Here is a 10,763-nt window from a genome sequence, read left to right on the forward strand (position 1 = left end):
CCCAAATAAACCCCCGTCTGCTTTTAGTCAATTGCAAAACAGCGTAAGATGATAATAAAGACTGAACACAAACAGGCTATTTGGCTGGAATATCTGTAATTTCAAAAGTGAATGTTTCTGCTTCCACAGGAGCTGAAATGAAAGGTCACGCATTGCTTGCTGGCAGCACAGGCAGGGGTAGGGAAGCCCAGCGAGCGGCAGCAAGCGTGACGGTGGGTCCGCTCTGCGCGAACTCGCACGGTTAGCAAATCCACGCCTGAGCGGGGAAATACCCCCAGGAAAGGACTGCGCGGTGGGAAATACAAGCCCCGGAGAGTTACATGGTTCTTGCTGCTGGGGTGAGTTTTAATAATGAACTCGAGCAGCCAAACCGCTGCCGAGCTGGGCAGAAATGCAGCTTTGACTGGTGCAATAACCCCCGAGACAGCGCAGCGACCCCCCGAAGGGTCTCGGGGACCGGCTCGCAGAGCACCGCGCGTTTCCCGAGGGCTGACGTGTGCCGGCAGCATCCTGCCGCTGCCGCGGTCAGCCCCAGCCTGCAGTACCGTGGGATCCCGGCCACTTTACCAGGCACGGTGCAACAGGGCTCCAGCTCGTCTTCAGGTCACTTGTTCCTTATGCAGGAGAGAAGTGGAGACACAAGAACTGGTTTGGTTGTCAAGTGTATTATTTCCCATGAGCAACATTACCCATGTTCTGTTGCTTTAGCTATTTAGATCACTTAATTGTTTCAGACTAATTACTGCTTCATTATGGTGATGTGCCTACTGCGAGCACAATCTCAAATAATTTTAAAAAATGATATGCGATATAGTCCTTGAGCTTTGGGCCAGATTTTTGCTTAATATTTTAATTTAAAATTCACGTGAACCCCCCAAGCATCACACTCTCCCTCTGGAAGTCCAAATGTGTTTCTTGCTGAGCATCACTTGCGTAGCCCTCAGTAGTTGTAATGTAATGTACTACTCGATGCAATGCGAAAAATGCTATTTTCTCATCAATAGCACAATGTCAGAATTGTTTTCCTCCTGTTCTTTAAGATACCTGTGCTTTCCTATCCTCAATTAAATGTCAGGTCACACTGGGTATCCAATCAAAGCCGGAGTCGTTTCAGATCCCATTTCACATAAGCACGGGGAGGAATGCTGAATTTTTATCACCCTTTTTTTTTAATTGAAACCTCCAGGACTGCGAACAGATCTATCCAGCCGACAGAAAAACAGCGCTGGGGCCACCTGCACCCACCACCACAGCCTGCCCCGAACAAACCCTGTGCAGATCTCATTGCCTCCTTCATGCACTGTGTTCCACTGAATTAAGCTCAAAGATTAAAGCAATAAGAAAATAAAATTGAATTAAGTTGATGAGAATGCAAATAATGCCATTTGCAATTAGATCTTTTGTCTTCCCGTTTAATTCCCTGCTCTTTTATCGTCTTTCTCTTTCCAGCTTTTGTGTCTTCTCCTCATCCTTCTTTTGAATTTTTTTTTAAAATCCCTTGCTAAGCTCCGAATAACACGTCCGCATTATGTAATCCTCAGACAAATCATTAACGGAGAGCGGCCGTGGCGGCGGAGCCGGCTGAGGACAGCGATGTCTCCCTGGCATTGCTGCTCCCTCGGCCTCCGGTTTCTGACCGCAGCATCCCCCGAAGCCCAAACCCACCAAACCCGCTGTTCCCAGCGAGGGCACCGAAGGCAAAGAGGATTAGCCCCGTAAAGCCGTATGAGACGGCAAACAGCGTACCGCGGCGTTGGAAACCAGCCTGAATTGTTCTGCAAACAAGAGTGGAGGCTGGCGAGCAGCCGGGAGGACGACACCTCCGCGTTGCCCCCGGCCGGGGGTCCCAGCCCCACACCCCGGGCTCCACCGCACCGAGGCAGGGCTGGTGGGTCTGCGGCTGCTGCCTTCCCCTTGCTGGCCTGGGGCAAAAAACCCCCCAGAAGTGCAGACACTGGTCGCTCCAGCCGTAGTCTGTAGAGCTCCATCCTCGCCCCGGGAGGAGGCTTCCGCAGCCCGAGCAGCCGCGTCTTTGAGCAGCGTCACCGGCACAGACACCCGAACCGGGGGGTGGGTGGCAGAGGGCTGATGGGCCACAGCTGCAGTTCCCAGTATTTGCCATTTTCGCCAAGCAGAAACTGGAGGGAAGAACCTTGAAATGAACGCACCATCTACCCCAGCTACCTGCGAAGAGCCGACGCCTCCGTGGACCTGACAAAGCGAGCAAGCGGGCCAACAAATGAAGGCACGTACGATTCATCCGTGGTGGAAGTCCCTTCCGTGTTGCCTGCTCTCGCTGCGGTATCTCAGCGTTGAGCGCAGACCTCAGCCCACCTGCGCGTCGCTCCCACGCGCTGCTTTCCGCACCAAAGAGCTGCTGTACGCAGGGGACGGCGACGTCTCGTAGCAGAGCCTGCGAGCCTCTGGCTCACTCAGAGAGCGCTTTAAAAGCAAAGAAGGGAAATGTTTGTTAGGCTAGCAGCGCTGTTGGGTTAAAACAGAGCCTTAGAGGGTTTGCAGGGAGAAGAAAACCCATGAACCCCAGGGGAGAGGAGAGGAAGGGAGGGAAAGCGTCGCCCCGCTCTCCCGGCACACAGGGCAGGGGCAGCCCCACTGCGGCAGGCAGCCAGCTTGGGACTGTCTGTCCTCTTTGGAGACCAGCCCCTACACCTTGGATGTGCGACAAATGGCTCAGAAAAATACAAGAATCCCGGGGTGGTTTGGGTCACCGCACGTTACTGTGCTCGGCGTGCCTAAAGCCGCGAAAGAGGAGCGATGGTGGCAGGGACCGGGGAGCAGCCGCTCCTGCCAGAAGCACAACGACCTCGGGGGGGGATTTTTCACTCAGCTTTGCAATTCTGTAGTCCCAGCACCCACGTGCTGCCATTTCTCCCAGGTCGCTCTCGGGTGTCCCAGACTGTCAGTGATTTCTGGTTTGTTTTGCAGCAGCAGAGGGTAAAACCCAAGCACGCAGCTCACGGCTGGTGTGCAGAAACCAACGGGACCAAGAGAAAGAGAAGAGCAGCACTGTCCTCTGGGTACTCAGAGCTCCTTACGTAGTGGCTGTATGCAGGGAAGGCTCTGATCAAATTACCTCTTAAGCACGCTGACTATATTTGCCTAGAAGCCTAGCATTCGTAACTGCATTTTTTTTTTTTTTTTTTTAATTTAGAAAGACGACAGCTCAGTTTTCAGCATCCTGCCAGGCTGATTTTAATCACCCGGCTAACACCACTCCCATGCATTCATACCTGGATGTTTTTGCTGTAGCCGATGTTCCATAATTCATACTTTTGCTTTCCCTAAATGGGATTATTGCAATCCGAGGCCTTTTGGGCTGCCGGCAGACTGTTCTGGCACAGCGCAGCGCTGTAGCACAGCGTAACACGCAGAAATTTCAGCTCTGATCCCTGTTACGGTTAATCTTCATCCACTTCCTTGCAGAGAGTGGATTGAGCTAATGCTATACGGGATGCTCGGCGCTGCTCATCTGGCGGGAATCCCCCTCCTTCCCTTTATCATTCATGTAGTTTTGAACCAGCCGTGGGGTTGCAGAGCCGGGGCACATCCAGTTTCATGAGCTTAGCCAGACTCGGAGCTTACTTACAAAGAAAATGCCACCAGGTTAAAGAGAATTTTCCATTTCTGAGTTGAGTTTTCTTGGTCGGGGTCTGCCCATGGTTCTGCTGCGGCGGCTCACACCCCCTCCTCCACGCTCACAATAATCCTGGCCCGGGGCTGAGCGTGGTGGGACCGTGCCGACAGCCCAGCCCTCAACCTGCCTCTGCCTCGGTCAGCGAGTAGTATCTAAAACGTTATTTTGTTGGCGTACGTACATAGAAAATAGGACATAAACATTTGATTGGGGCAATAAAAAATGTTTTTCCTTTCCGTGCTACTTTATAGTAGCTTGAGTTGATTTCTAATTTGTCAGTGGTAATTAACAGCAGACGCTACTGTTTCTAATTCCTCATTTTATTGTCCTCTGATGCAGAACAATTTCCGCGGTGTAAGAGCATTTGCCGTGCCGTGCCGCACACTCACGTGAGTGGGAGACTACATGGCATTCACTTTGTAAAGAACTATTAAAAGTGACTCCAGGAGTCAATAAGCTAACAGCTTCACTTTGGTTGCTTTATCAGTATTGATTCAGTTAATAATTATTTATCTTAATCCGAGGCCCTGGGCAGCTGCCTGTTTAACCCTTTGGAGGAGGCACGGTACGAAGTCAGGCGGCCGCCCGGCTCCCAGGCTGCAGGGAGGTTTCTCCGTAATGAAATTCCTCAGTGATTTTCTGCTGTGCTGGCCCAGGCACTCTCACCCGGTGATCGATAGGACGCCGAGATAGACGGCAGAGCAAGCAGCCCCTCTCTGGGAAGGCGGGATGCGAGCACTGATCCTGCTCAGAAGCAGCGGGGCCGGGAGGGACCGGAGCATCCCTGCACCCGAACCCCGTCTGGGTGCTGGCACCCTGTCCCCTGCCTCCCTGCAGCCAGGGTCTTCCCCTGCCTCCCTGTCCCCATCGATGCGACATCCTTCCTGCTGGGACACTTGTGCGTGGCTTTGCTGGGCTTGACTGTGCCCCTTTACTCACCTTAACCTCCCGTACAACACCTTCCTCCTCCTTTCACTCTCCAGACTCAGCAGTATTAAACACTAATTTCCCATTTATTCTCGATAAAAAAATGTTCTTTAACTCCTAATAGCTTTCCTAAAGCCATAACCTGCTTTGTCTGTTGTTTAATAGGAAATCAATGTTGTTGTAATACAATAAAATTAACATTGATTTATCTCATTCTAACTGGCAGCTAAACCAATAAGGCATTAGTCCACGTGCTCCTTCCAGCAGGTCCAGTCGGCTTCTTCAAGCCTGATGTGTTTCTCTTTGCTAATAATTAATTACAAAAACCTGGCATAAGGCTCACAAAGGAGATTAGGCAGAATAACTACTTGCAGCAGTTTTCTAAATTAATGCAAAAGTGGAACCTATCAAACCGAGATGGATTTTGAGCATGTTCAGCTGGCAGGCACAGGCTGCCTAAGGACGTTCAGCTTTGCTTGCCGAGGGCTGGGTGCAGGGGCAGAAGCCACCGGCACTTTGCTCCAGGTTCTCATGGCTATTTTGGCTGGATTGGCACAGGCGTGCAGAGCCCTCGCCTCCGGGTCTCTCCAGCACAGGCTGGAGAGCTGAGCTTGAGGTGGCCATGCTGTGCTATGAACGCTTAGCTGGCTAAACACCTTCTGGTCTTGGTCTCTTCTCCCAAGTAACTAGCGATGGGACAAGAAGAAATGGCCGCAAGTTGTGTCAGGGGAGGTTTAGGTTGGATATTAGGAAAAATTTCTTCACTGAAAGAGTGGTCAGGCATTGGAACAGGCTGCCTGCAGAGGTGGTGGAGTCCCCATCCCTGGAGGTGTTCAAAAAACGTGTAGACGTGGCACTTTGGGACATGGTTTAGTAGGCATGGTGGTGTTGGGTTGACAGTTGGACTCGATGATCTTAGAGGTCTTTTCCAACCTTAATGATTCTATGGTTCTATGCAATTACATCAGTAAAACCTGCTGCATGAGCATCCCCTAACCTACAGCTTCAAGGTGTAAATTGTCCATCCCACTGGATTGGGACAGACCTGCCCGCTCTGGGATTGCACACGTGGTGGCACAGGCAGCGGGAAAGGACCGGTGTTTTGCTGCTTAGCTGGAGCTTTTGCTCCGACGACAAACGGTGGTGGATCAGCCAGCTAGAAATCAAAAGGTAAAAATGGATTTCTGGCCAAGGAAAAAGGACATTTGTCTCTCTCTCAGAGGACTGGGAGAGGCATTTCTCATTTTAATAATGCAGTGATTAACTTTGAGGCAGGAGGGAATACTCCTCTGAGACAGGAACGCTCTCAACTGCAGTTTACGTGGGATCTACAGTAATTCTGTTGTATTAATATAATTACCAGACAATCCATTTCAATAACATAATCATGACCCATATTTCATTCCTCAATTACTTTTCTGATTAGAACAGTTTCTAAGCCATAACCTCCTCACAAACCCATCACTAAAATGATTTTTAAAAGAGAGCAACCCAATAATTACTCTCACCATGTTAAGCCAATTAGCCCAGTGGCAACAGAGCATAAAGGTATTTTTCTTACTGGCGACTCATCAGCAGTGGGAACAGAAGTTTCAGTGGAAGAACACGTCCCTCTCCAGAGGCCTTTTTCAAAAACTTGCAGCCTTTCAAAAATGAACACGCTGGGACAAATCAGCCCTGAGCAGCAGAAGACGACGCGCTGATGGAGTTACTCTGGCAGAGAGTTACAAGCCGGGGTTTGTCCGGTCCCGTCTCCCCCACCACGTACGGTCAGCTCCCCCGCTGCCCATGCACCATGCGGCGATGCCCCTTCAGCGAGCGTTTCACTGACCCAGGCGGAGACCTGGGCACGATGCACACAAGATGTGCCTGGGCTGCCGGGCGCTGCTCATCGCTCCCTGCTCTCCTCTGCTTTCCCGACACTCGGCTCCGTACCCCTGGTTCTCCAGTCCTGCGCTTCTGCCTCGGCCGCCCTTTCCCATTTAACTGTGGCTTTTGCCAGGATTTTTCCCGCTCCACCTCCCTGCACCTCTGCAGCGCTGGGCGAGCTGCCGCTGCAGAACCCTTCCTGCCTGCACCTCTGCCAGGAGCTGCTGCCTGCCTGCGGTGAGGCTGTGCCACGAGACCTGGTGACTCTGATGCCTGCTCGCGTGGCGCGCTGCCCTGCGTCCCTGCTCCTGTCGCCTGCTGCCTGTTAGTGCTGAGGATGACCCGGGTTTGGCCAAACTGTTTCTGCAGCCAGTGGGAGGAAGGGGAGGGTTGGAGAAGCCGAGAGCCACGCTCACAGAGGACTGAGCCTCCTAATTACACCCTCGTTAAGAGCTCTCGCTGCTTGCTTTTGCCTTCAAACTGTCTGCAGCGCTGAGGAGCCGCCTTGCCAGGACACGGTTCACACGAGGCACCGCGTCCGCCCCTGTGCCTCCGCCAGCAGCCACAGCCCAGACGCCCCGGGGATGGGCACAGGCAGGGGTGCTCAGCGGGACGCTGCCTCCGCGGGCAGGTCTGAGTCCGCTCCCAGCTCCGTGCAAGCAATCCCGCTGTCGGGCTGCCTGGGAGCTGGATTTCCCCGAGCAACATGTAGGAAAAGGAAACCCACGTGTGTTTTTTGACACCTTATGTGAACAAAATATAAAAGCTAAACTTTTGAACTCTCCCTGTCCCAGCGCCTGGTCTGTTCTCGGCTGGTGTGGGAGCGGGTAACGCCACCCTCACACCTCTGCTTCCCGGGGTATTACCTGCTCCGGCGCTGCTCCAGACACCAGCCCTAAATGTTCTAAATTTAAACAAATTACATTTCCAGCCATCCAGGAGATCACGGCAACATACCAAGGATGAATTGCGCTTGCCTCAGCACTGGAATTAAGGAGTAGAAATACGATTGTTTGCCGTAAGAAAGCAGTTCAGAAAGCTGCGTATTATACATTATCATGTTATACATGATGGTTTTGCACTGCAGTCCTCCGAGATTGTAATGAATAAAATCTTGACAACATTCTCTCCTGCATTAATCATTTTAAGCTGATCCTACAGGATACAAGGGCAAATTAAATTCTATTTGCAATTTCATGCATGACGCACAGGCGCGGCCGATGCCTGAGCTAGCAGTTTTTCAGTAAGACAAGCGTGTAAGTTGCAATTATGCAGTTACTCTCTCCCATGTGCCAACACTCTTATTACTGACAAATTTATAAATGAAAATGTATGAATGGTATTAAATTCACCTTCAAGGATGTAGAAAATTAAAATGAATAACTTGTAAGACTGTATTTGAAAAAAAAAAAAACAAAACCCACTACTTTTAGTGGTTAAAATGACAAATGGAAACTCTGCGCCGTTGCAGGGCTGCCCGTGCGTGACCCGATGTGCCCTGCGGACACCAGGACCCGACCCACGCGGCTGTTGCAGGCAGCTGCCCGCTGCCAGCAGGCTCTCGCTGGAGGTGAGCACCGCGTCTCCCACCCGGGCTGGGAGACCCCGTCCCGTTGCGCTCCCGTCGGAAGCGCTGGCCGAGCAGCGCTGTCCCCAGGGCGGCAGGGCCATGGGTCAGGCAGCACGGGGAGGGCTCTGCAGGACAGCAGCCCTGGCCCAGGTGGGCTGTTCCAGGCACTTTTGGTTTCTAGCACTTCCAGGGTGTTTTCTTCTTCCTTTTTAAACTGTAAATAACCAGAGGAGCCCGGCTATGCAGACCACCCCAGTGCCAGGATCACAGAGCCCCGCAGCTCATTAACAGCTTCTGAAACAACAGAAAGCGAGACTTCTTTTTTTTTCTCCCTTAGCGTTTCAAAGATCCTTTCGCGACAGTCAGAAAAGCACAGGGCTCCTGCTTCCACCTCTCTCCCTCCTGCTCCAGCGGCTGGAGCGTGCAGCCACTCGAGGGAAGAGCCGCTGTCCCCGCACGGAGCCCGGGCATCTCTCTGCAAACCGGTGCAGCCGCCTGCGTGGCCTTTGAGCAATCCCCCGAGCGCCGTGCTGGAAGTCCTTCTCCTGCGGAGATTTACAGTTACCATCTGACCTGTTAAGGCAACAATCTGTCACTTCTGCAAGATTAACTGTATCTATTCAGGCTGACAGAGGCTCACGCCGCTGATTTTACATGATCTACAGCCCTAATGTCTTCTCACTTCTGGAGATGTGCAAGAAGTGCAGCATATGTCAGCTATGGCATTGCGGCATGGTCTTTCTGAGCAGCGCAGCACAGGCATTTATTAACGGTTTCGATATCTAATGCACATCTCGTGAGAGATTGCAGCCCAGGCTTTTCTTTATTTTCCATCCTGTGTGACTGAGTCCCAGACAGCCTTCTCCAGCCTGAAGGCAACCAGGACTTTTTTTTGGATCAAGAACAATACTGATGCAAAGTTCCAGCCTAACTTCACTGATCAAACACAACGATTTTCTAAGCAACAGCTAGTTACCAACTGCCTGGGTTCCTCACAGGGGTGAGTTGAAAAAGCAACAGCCGCAGGTACGGCTGCACGCGGGGAAGCCAGCGGCAGGCAGCCCAGAGGAGCCCAGTGTCTCACCCAGGGTGTCTTGGCACAGCACGAACGGTCTGATGTTGGTTCAGGGTTTTAAATAGGAGCAGCACTAGGAAAACAAGGTAATAATAGAGGTAATAATAACCCAAGCATGCTCAGTGCCTGTTTGTAGGGTCAGCAGTGCCCTCGACGTGCTGACACTGCTCTGACTGAGCAGTTTCATCAGGCGCAAGAAATGTCTGATTCCCCGCTCAGGCTCCCTGGCACGTCTGTCCGGAGGGATTCGTTCCCTGGGGCTGCCCAGCCCCACGCACGCAGGAGTCGGAGGAGCTGCTGGTATCGCCTGTTTGCAGTAAGGTTGGCATCCCCAACTCTCTGAACCATCTAGCACGCTTCGTGGTACCCAGCCTGGCCCTCTCAAATAGCCTCTCGGTTTCTCCCGCACAGCGTCTGCACGCGGCTTCCTTGGTGGCAGGAAGGGCAAGGGAGAACTGGCGGAACTCTCCAAGTTCTCCTTTTCGAGCTTCACCACAGTGCTAACAATTCTCAAAAGGCTGTTCTCAGTTTTGTTGTTTCCTTTTTCCAAGTTCCCCCCCTGCAGTCGAGCGATGACGTGAGTTCCTTGCTCCAGCTTTTGTGGGGTAAACGTTCAAAACAAGGGAAGCGAAGTGCACTGCTGCTGATAGAAGGAGGCAGGGAGGGAGCTGGTGCAGAGCTGGGAGGTAGGATGTCTTTCTGGAAGGCCCATTTTGAGTCAAAATACAGGGTAGTGAGAATTAAGAAGGACTATCTGGTGGGTACTTGTCTTGCACACCCTTCCCACGCCCCGGCAGTACCAGCCGGCCCTGGAGAGTGCAGGAAAAGGGCCAGATAACAAAGCTTCATCTCAGAGAAATGCCTTAAACTTCCCTTCAGAGGAATTAAATTCCTGGCTAAGTACTCCCCAGCCAGGCAGCTCCGTGATCTCCTGTCCCTCTCCGTTGCGCAGCGTATGCTGATCATGCTCCGTGCAAAAATTCAAAGCCATTTCCAGACGCATTTGTAAGGAGGCCTGTGTTAATCAGGTTATAATGTAATATGCTTCTCAGTCCTCTGGAGGGGAAACTTACACTTTTCTTCAAAGCAGTTTTCTCTGATAACTTACAACCTTCCCCCTTCCGCCTTTCTCCTCCTTCAGTGTTATTTCCCCACTGGGAGGAGGCGATTTTTGTGAAGTTATCGTGTACCATATCATATACCAGACTCCTCTGCTTTGGTCTTTCTCAATGCATCAGCTGCAGCAGAGCCCCAAAACCACGCTGGAGCCCAAAGCGCTGGAGCAAGTCCCGTGCGGGTACTGCAGCTCCTGCCCTGCTTCTCCTGTCGCACCCCCCCCCCGTGCCCACCTTCTCATCCCCACAGGGTTTTTAATTCTCTCTGCATTATCTTAGATTAAGGAACTCATTGCCTCAGACTGCAAAAAGTCCCTGAAAGGATCAGGCACCAGTACAGGTCACCGGGCAGCCTGGAAAGCTGTGTGCTTACAGCGCTCTCCAGCCCCTCGCATCCTCTGTTTGCCTCCGCTTCTCCCTTCCCTCTCCCCGCCTTGTGTTCGTTATTTATCCCTGCAATTAGATCAGCCAGCTCTGCAGCGTTCAGGAGGGCATTTGCATGAGAGATCATCTGCGAGGCACAGCAGCATCTGCCTCCCACGCACCCCGCAC

This window comes from Grus americana, chromosome 25, assembly GCF_028858705.1.
Source record: "Grus americana isolate bGruAme1 chromosome 25, bGruAme1.mat, whole genome shotgun sequence".
Lineage (NCBI taxonomy): Eukaryota > Metazoa > Chordata > Aves > Gruiformes > Gruidae > Grus > Grus americana.